The sequence below is a fragment of the Silurus aristotelis genome, assembly GCF_946808225.1.
Source record: "Silurus aristotelis genome assembly, chromosome: 8".
NCBI lineage: Eukaryota > Metazoa > Chordata > Actinopteri > Siluriformes > Siluridae > Silurus > Silurus aristotelis.
Window position 1 is genome coordinate 1,715,251 of NC_139581.1, and position 8,720 is coordinate 1,723,970.

Here is an 8,720-nt window from a genome sequence, read left to right on the forward strand (position 1 = left end):
TCATGCAAGCTCTCACGTGTATGCACGAAGGTAGAGATGACGTCATTTTCGTGCGCCCTCTTTCTTTTGCCGAATGTGATAGCGATGAGAGGTATGATTTATCAGCTCTTCGGGAAAAAGTTTTAAAATAATAATAAATACAAATCGCCTCTCCTTGAACTGCCACCTTAACGTGGTGGAGGGGTTTGAGTACTCGAATGACCCTAGGAGCTATGTTGTCCGGGGCTATATGCCCCTGGTAGGGTCTCCCAAGGCATACAGGTCCTGGGCGACGGGTCAGACTAAGAGCGGTTCAAAACCCCTTATGAGAGATACTACATCAGGGACCGTGACGTCGCCCGGTATGGCGCAGCCGGGGCCCCACCCTGGAGCCAGGCCCGGGGTTGGGGCTCGTATGCGAGCGCCTGGTGGCCGGGCCTTCCCCCACAGGGTCCGGCCGGGCTCAGCCCGAAGGAGCGACGTGGGGCCGCCTTCCAGTGGGCTCACCACCTGCAGGAGGGACCGTAAGGGGCCGGTGCTAAGAGCATCGGGCAGCAGTCGAAGGTGGAGGCCTCGACAACCCGATCCCTGGACACGGAAGCTAGCTCTAGGGACGTGGAATGTCACCTCGCTGGCAGGGAAGGAGCCTGAGATTGTGCGTGAGGTTGAGAGGTTCCGACTAGAGATAGTCGGGATCACCTCTACGCATGGCCTGGGCTCTGGAACCACACTCCTCGAGAGAGGATGGACTCTTTACAACTCTGGAGCTGCCCATGGTGAAAGGCGTCGGGCTGGTGTGGGTTTGCTTATAGCCCCCCAGCTCAGCTGCCATGTGTTGGAGTTTACCCCGGTGAATGAGAGGGTCGTTTCCCTGCACCTACGGGTCGGGGATAGGTCTCTCACTGTGGTGTGTGCCTACGGGCCAAACGGCAGTATAGAGTACCCGGCCTTCTTGGGGTCTCTGGGAGGGGTGCTGGACAGTGCTCCGACTGGGGACTCCGTCGTTCTACTAGGAGACTTCAATGCACACGTGGGCAGGGACAGTGACACCTGGAGGGGCGTGATTGGGAGGAACGGCCCCCCTGATCTGAACCCGAGCGGTCTTCAGTTATTGGACTTCTGTGCTAGTTACAGTTTGTCCATAACGAACACCATGTTCAAGCATAAGGGTGTCCATCAGTACACGTGGCACCAGGACACCCTAGGCCGTAGGTCGATGATCGACTTTGTGGTCGTTTCATCTGACCTGCGGCCGTATGTCTTGGACACTCGGGTAAAGAGAGGGGCGGAGCTGTCAACTGATCACCACCTGGTGGTGAGTTGGATCCGATGGCGGGGGAGGAAGCTGGACAGACTCGGCAGACCCAAGCGTACTGTGAGGGTCTGCTGGGAACGTTTGGCCGAGCCTCCTGTCAGAGAGATCTTCAACTCCCACCTCCGGCGGAGCTTTGACCGGATCCCGAGGGAGGCCGGAGATATTGAGTCCGAGTGGACCATGTTCTCCACCTCCATTGTCGAAGCGGCCGCTCGGAGCTGTGGCAGTAAGGTCTCCGGTGCCTGTCGAGGCGGCAATCCCCGAACCCGGTGGTGGAAACCGGAAGTAAGGGATGCCGTCAAGCTGAAGAAGGAGTCCTACCTGGCCTGGTTGGCTTGTGGGACTCCTGAGGCAGCTGACGGGTACCGGCAGGCCAAGCGAACTGCAGCCCGGGTGGTTATCGAGGCAAAAACTCGGGCCTGGGAGGAGTTCGGTGAGGCCATGGAAAAGGACTATCGGCTGGCCTCGAAGAGATTCTGGCAAACCGTCCGGCGCCTCAGGAGGGGAAAGCAGTGCCCCACCAATGCTGTTTACAGTAGAGGTGGGGAGCTGTTGACCTCAACTGGGGATGTCGTTGGACGGTGGAAGAAATACTTCGAGGATCTTCTCAATCCCGCCGTCACGTCTTCCATTGAGGAAGCAGAGGCTGAGGGCTCAGAGGCGGACTCGTCCATCACCCAAGCTGAAGTCACCGAGGTAGTAAAGAAACTCCTCGGTGGCAGGGCACCGGGGGTGGATGAGATCCGCCCTGAGTACCTCGAGTCTCTGGATGTTGTGGGGCTGTCTTGGCTGACACGCCTCTGCAGCATCGCGTGGCGGTCGGGGACAGTGCCTCTGGAATGGCAGACCGGGGTGGTGGTCCCTCTTTTTAAGAAGGGGGACCGGAGGGTGTGTTCCAACTATAGGGGGATCACACTTCTCAGCCTACCTGGGAAAGTCTATGCCAGGGTACTGGAGAGGAGAATACGGCCGATAGTAGAACCTCGGATTGAGGAGGAACAATGTGGTTTTCGTCCAGGCCGTGGAACACTGGACCAGCTCTATACCCTCTACAGGGTGCTGGAGGGTTCATGGGAGTTTGCCCAACCAGTCCACATGTGCTTTGTGGATTTGGAAAAGGCATTCGACTGTGTCCCTCGCGGCGGCCTGTGGAGGGTGCTCCGGGAGTATGGGGTCGGGGGCCCTTTACTAAGGGCTGTCCGGTCCCTGTATGACCGAAGCAGGAGCTTGGTTCGCATTGCCGGCAGTAAGTCAGACTTGTTCCCGGTGCATGTTGGACTCCGGCAGGGCTGCCCTTTGTCACCGGTTCTGTTCATAATTTTTATGGACAGAATTTCTAGGCGCAGCCAGGGGTCGGAGGGTGTCCGGTTTGGTGACGACACGATTTCGTCTTTGCTCTTTGCAGATGATGTTGTCGTGTTGGCTTCATCAGACCAGGACCTTCAGCATGCACTGGGACGGTTTGCAGCCGAGTGTGAAGCGGCTGGGATGAGAATCAGCACCTCTAAATCCGAGGCCATGGTCCTCAGTCGGAAAAGGGTGGCTTGCCCACTTCAGGTTGGTGGGGAGTTCCTGCCGCAAGTGGAGGAGTTTAAGTATCTTGGGGTTTTGTTCACGAGTGAGGGAAGGGTGGAACGGGAGATTGACAGACGGATCGGTGCAACTTCTGCAGTAATGCGGTCGATGTACCGGTCTGTCGTGGTGAAGAAGGAGCTGAGCCGCAAGGCGAAACTTTCGATTTACCGGTCAATCTACGTTCCTACTCTCACCTATGGTCATGAGCTCTGGGTCATGACCGAAAGGACAAGATCCCGGATACAGGCGGCCGAAATGTGCTTCCTCCGCAGGGTGGCTGGGCGATCCCTTAGAGATAGGGTGAGAAGCTTAGTCACTCGGGAGGAGCTCAGAGTAGATCCGCTGCTCCTCCACATCGAGAGGGGTCAGCTGAGGTGGCTCGGGCATCTGTTCCGGATGCCTCCTGGACGCCTTCCTGGGAAGGTGTTCCGGGCGCGTCCCACTGGGAGGAGACCCCGGGGAAGACCTAGGACACGCTGGAGAGACTATGTCTCCCGGCTGGCCTGGGAACGCCTTGGTGTCCCCCCGGAAGAGCTGGAAGAAGTGTCTAGGGAGAGGGAAGTCTGGGCATCTTTGCTTAGACTGCTGCCCCCGCGACCCGGCATCGGATAAGCGGGAGAAGATGGATGGATGGACAAATCGGTTAAGGAATTTTTGTGTTAAATATGATTATTTGTTAATTTTTCTTTTGATTTACAGTTAGTAATTTAATTGATGAATGTAATAATGTGTATAGTTAATTTTATAGTTATTTCAGGTAATGGCCACCATTACACGTGCGGCATCCTTTAGTTAAATTAAGTTAAATGAATAATTTCATTGCTATAAACTTGGTTGATTGAAGATGCATTTTATTTTAATGATCCATGAGAAGTTCCATGTATTTTTTTTGTTAAATTAATATACAGTACATTAAGAGAATATGTAATGATTGACAGGCACGGCTAGACCAGAGATTCACCATTTATTATCTGATGGTGTCTGTTTCAATACAGGTATGTAATTGGATTATTGTTATTTTATTTTTCTGTATTTTTCTTTCTTTCGATGTTATATTATTATTATAGTTTAGAAATTGTCATTTCCGTGCGCCCTCTCTCTTTTGCCGAATGTGATAGCGATGAGAGGCACGGCTAGACCAAAGATTCGCTATTTATTATCTGATGGTGTCTGTTTCAATACAGTGGTGAGAGAACACAGAAGCTGGAAGTAAATCTTCCGACAATTGTACCAACGTGTGGAGTCTTTTCATTTAAAAACGTACACAACGCAGAGCGAACCCACTACAAATTGGTGCCGTGACCCATCGTTTGGTTTGCTGATTGCTGACCGCCGGGAAGCTGTGAGAGTAACTGTCTTTGCCAGAGCAATGCTGATGTCATCGTTGATCTGCATTTCAGGAGCGATTTGCCATTGACTAGCTTGGATTGATTTATCTCATTTATCTTTTGAGGGGACATTTTCCGTTGGAAAAGACTTGCGGGACATTTGACAGTAAGCTCACTTTGATTTCAGGTTAAAGGGTTTTTTTGTTTGTTTGTTTGTTTGTTTTTGTGTGTGTGTATTAAGCAAATTTCGGGAATTTGGTATGGCTGATGACAAGGAGGAAGGTTTAGTATTAGATTACAAGTCAAGTCAAGTCAAATTTTATTTATATAGCGCCTTACAGCAACCAAAAGGAGCACAAGGCACTTTAAATTTTTTTTAAAAATAGACAGTAGACAATAAAATATAAAAAATATATAAAAAATATAAAAATATAACTACACAGTAGACAATAAAATAAAAAATATAAAAAATATAAAAATATAAGAGCACAATATATATGTAAAAAAGCAGTTGAAACAGGGCTACGTGTTAAAAGCTTGTATAAATAAAAAAGTTTAAAAACACTCAGCACAGTGATGGACCGAATGTGAGCTGGAAGACCAGCCACTAAACTTTTTACATCTGTACTTAGGAGTGACCAGAGAGGTATGTCCAGAGGAACGGAGAGTTCTGGCTGGATGGTAAACTGTTATTAATTCGGTGAGGTAGGCCGGGGCAAGACCATTGATGGCCTTGAATACGAATAGCAGGAGCTTATACTCCACCCTATACCGCACCGGAAGCCAGTGAAGCGTGCGGAGGACCGGGGTGATGTGTGAGCGTTTTGTGGTGTTGGCGAGATCCTTAAGCTGATGAAGGCATGTATTGCTTTTTCAAGGTCAGCTTGGGAGAAAAATGGTTTGACTTTGCTGAGGAGTCTTAGCTGGTAAAAGCTTGCCTTCACTACTGCACTGATCTGTTTCTCGAATTATATACTTTGGTCAAAAATAACACCCAGGTTACACACGGTAGGTGCAAACTGAGGAGTAAGAGGACCAAAACTCAGAACTGCTGGGTGAGTCCGGGCTAAAAAGGATATACTCAGTCTTTTCCTCATTCAGATGAAGGAAGTTCTGGGAAAGCCACTGTTTAACATCCTGAAGGCAGTTATGGAGAGGGTCCAATGCAGAGCTATCACTCAGAATCACAGGAAGATAGATCTAGAGGTCGTCAGCATAGAAATAAAATTGAACTTTGTGATTGGAAATTAGTTGACCAAGTGGCAGCATATAGAGAGAAAACAGAATGGGACCAAGAATAGATCCCTGAGGCACACCAGATGACAGAGGAGCAACCAATGAAGAATGATCATTAAGTACAACTGAAAAAGTTCTGTTAGTGAGGTATGATGAAAACCAATTTAGCACCACACCCTGCAGACCGACAACATGCTGAAGACAAGAGATGAGGATGGCATGATCCACGGTGTCAAATGCAGCGGTCAGGTCCAGTAACACCAGAACCGCAGAGCTTTTTCTATCCAGGGCTCCAAGGATGTCATTGTGGACCCTCAATAACGCTGATTCAGTGCTATGTCTCGACCTGAAGCCAGACTGAAATATATCACCAATGTCGTGCAGTCGAAGGTGAGACTGAAGCTGAGTGAAAACAAAGCTTCTCCATCAACTTCGACAGAAATGACCGGTTAGATATAGGGCGAAAGTTGGTTAGTGTGGAGGGATCAAGAGGTTTCTTGAGCAGCGGTCTAACAATAGCGTGTTTGAAAGCAGCGGGAACAGTACCCATGCTAAAACAGTTGTTTATGAAAGAGACAAGGATGGGTCCTATGGTGTCAACAGCCTCCTTCAAAATCCTGTCAGGAACAGCGTCTAGAGGACAGGTGGTGGGCTTCAACTCGTGGACAGCTTTTTTGAGGTCCACCAAAGTGACCGCATCAAAGCTCTCTAGCACACATTGTGCTGCACGCGTAGAGATGGCAACAGCGGGGATTTGTGTAATGGTTTGCCTAACAGACGAAACCTTGTCCAAATATGTTGCTTGAAAGCATTGCATGTGTTTACAGAAACGTCATTCAAGGCGACAGACACCGGATTAATGACAGAATTGATAGTGGTGAATAAAATTCCAGGGCGGTGGCTATTGCTGTTGATGAAAGCAGAGAGGTACTGTCCTTTAGCTTCCTTCAGTGCACTCTGATAGGTGGCAAGACTGTCTCTAAATATCTCGAGTGACACCTGCAGCCTATCCTTCTTCCATTTTCGCTCGGCCTGCCTACACCGGCGCCTGAGGGCCCGAGTTGTATCATTGAGCCAGGGATCCGCAGGAACATTGGTGGACTTTACCTTATAGGGTGCAACAGAGTCCATAATCTGGGAGCAGATGGTATGGAAGGAGGCGAGGAAACGGTCCGGACAGGGAGGCAATGCCAATTCATCAATAAAGGCGAGATCAGAAACAGAAGGCATCAATAAAATCCTCGACTGTAGATGAGGGTAATAATGCGACGGCGATGAGGGGCAGTAGACGTTGGTACAGGTGAAACAGCACAAATGTCAAATCGTATAAGAGAATGGTCAGAGATGGGAAAATCCAAGACTTTGCAATTTGACACAATCACCCCACGAGAGATAATAAGGTCAAGAGTGTGACCTAACCTATGGGTGGGACAGGAAATTGACTGAGCCAGATCTAAAGAGTCTAAAAGTGCCTTAAAATCATTAGCAGGTTTATCAGTGGGGCAGCAAGCATGAATGTTAAAGTCACCACAGATTAGAACATTGTCAAACTTTGCTAGAAACTCTGACAGAAACTCTGAGAACTCAATTAAAAAATCCTTGTTTGATTTGGGCGGCCGGTAGATTACTGCACATAGGATCGGACAGGGTAGTATGAGCACAAATACTTGTACCTCAAAGCTGGCATACCCTCTAGTGGACAGCTGGCGGCACTTCAGGGACTGTCTGTGTATAGTGGCTATTCCCCCGCCCCTACCCGTTTGCCGAGGCGTGTTTAGGTAAAGGCAAGCAGAGGGGAGGATTTCCGAAAAGGCACTGACGTCATCTGGGGGAAGCCAGGTTTCGGTGAGGATAAAGAGATCCAGATTGTGAGAGGAGATGACATCATTGAGGACAAATGTTTTGTTATTGAGCGATCTGGTGTTACAAAGTGCCATGCGGAACGTGGAAAGGTTGGCAGGCGACAATGTCACACGAGGAATTGGACTAGGGTTTTCTTGAACACAACAGGGTGGATGTTTCAGCACGGCGGGGACACGAAAATAGAACATCTGTGTTGGAGCCAACCTGCCGAAGCCATCGGGGCGTCTCAGGAAAGGAGGAATTAATGTCAACAGTGGCGGTGGTGGTTTAAAGGACTGGGTATTTAAGAGGAGATTGGTTGTAAAACACAATTCCAGCAGCGTGCTGCGATCATACACAATAAGCAATAAGACGATAGCAAAAGCAAAAAAACTCTGAAAAAACAGAGGAGCAAGTGGCAGGCCAAATACAGTGGCGCCATCTTGGATCAGCCTCCTTCTGTTCAACTTCCTTTTTACAGCAAAATGATGGCTGGTAGGGGAAGGGGTGCACTACTTGCCACACCTGACAGAGGTTTTCAGTTTATGGGTCCGCAGTATGTAAGCACTGGGAGGGGTGGAAGACTTAGATCATCAGTTGAGGATAGACCTGACATAAACTGTAGTCCAATAACAAAACCATACATGCATAACAAACATGAATTGGGACTTTCACGTGATATAAGTGACCTTGTCAGGCAAATTGGATCTGAAATTGGTGAAGCTATCAGGGACAGTCTGCTTCAAAGCTAGACATTCCTGTTTGCCATCTAGTGGTTGCTCTGGAGAAAATATTAACGTTTCTGAAGTTAAGATGTCGAACGAGACCATTATTGATGCTTCCAAGTTGAATTTGGTTCTGAAGTCTGAAATAACTGCACCACCTTATTTTCGTGGAGATAGTACTGGTTCTGTGATGGAGTGGGAAGAACTGATGCGGGTGTACCTTAATACAAAAGAAGTGGTAGGCTTGGAAAGGGTTGAGAAAGTAATGAACAGATTAATGGGGAGGGCTAGGGACATCATAAGGGTCTGGTTGAGCAACAGAAAGGTTACTCCATCCGCGGATACTGTTTTCACGCTTTTCAGACATCACTTTAGTGATTCCAGTAGATCAGGTATGCCTTTAGCCGATTTCTATTTGTGAAACCTTTCTCCAATGATGGTCCCTTGGATTATTGGATACGGTTGAACAAGGCTGCTGAGGTGGCTGGGCAGGGCCTTAGGGAGGAGGGAAGGACTTTAAAAAATCGAAGTAGAGAACTTGCTGTAATGTTTATTTGACACTGTCCTGAAAGGGAACCGTCTCTGTGCTCAAAAACAAACCAGTACAGTCTTGGACAGCTTCTGAGGTCCAAGAGAGATTGGATGAGATGCTAAGGGAACAGAAAGTGACGAGACGGGTTACAAGTCAACATACTGCCAAAATTCTTGAGCCTATTAATG

The 8,720-nt window shown here is 48.8% G+C and overlaps 1 long non-coding RNA gene across 1 annotated transcript; it reads left to right on the plus strand.

Moving 5' to 3' along the window:
- LOC310729739 lies at window positions 1-8,324 on the plus strand. The gene is made up of 3 exons (XR_014534640.1): window positions 1-91; window positions 3,808-4,498; window positions 7,757-8,324. It is a non-coding gene; the product is annotated as an uncharacterized lncRNA (long non-coding RNA).
- The last annotated feature ends 396 nt before the right edge of the window (window positions 8,325-8,720 follow it).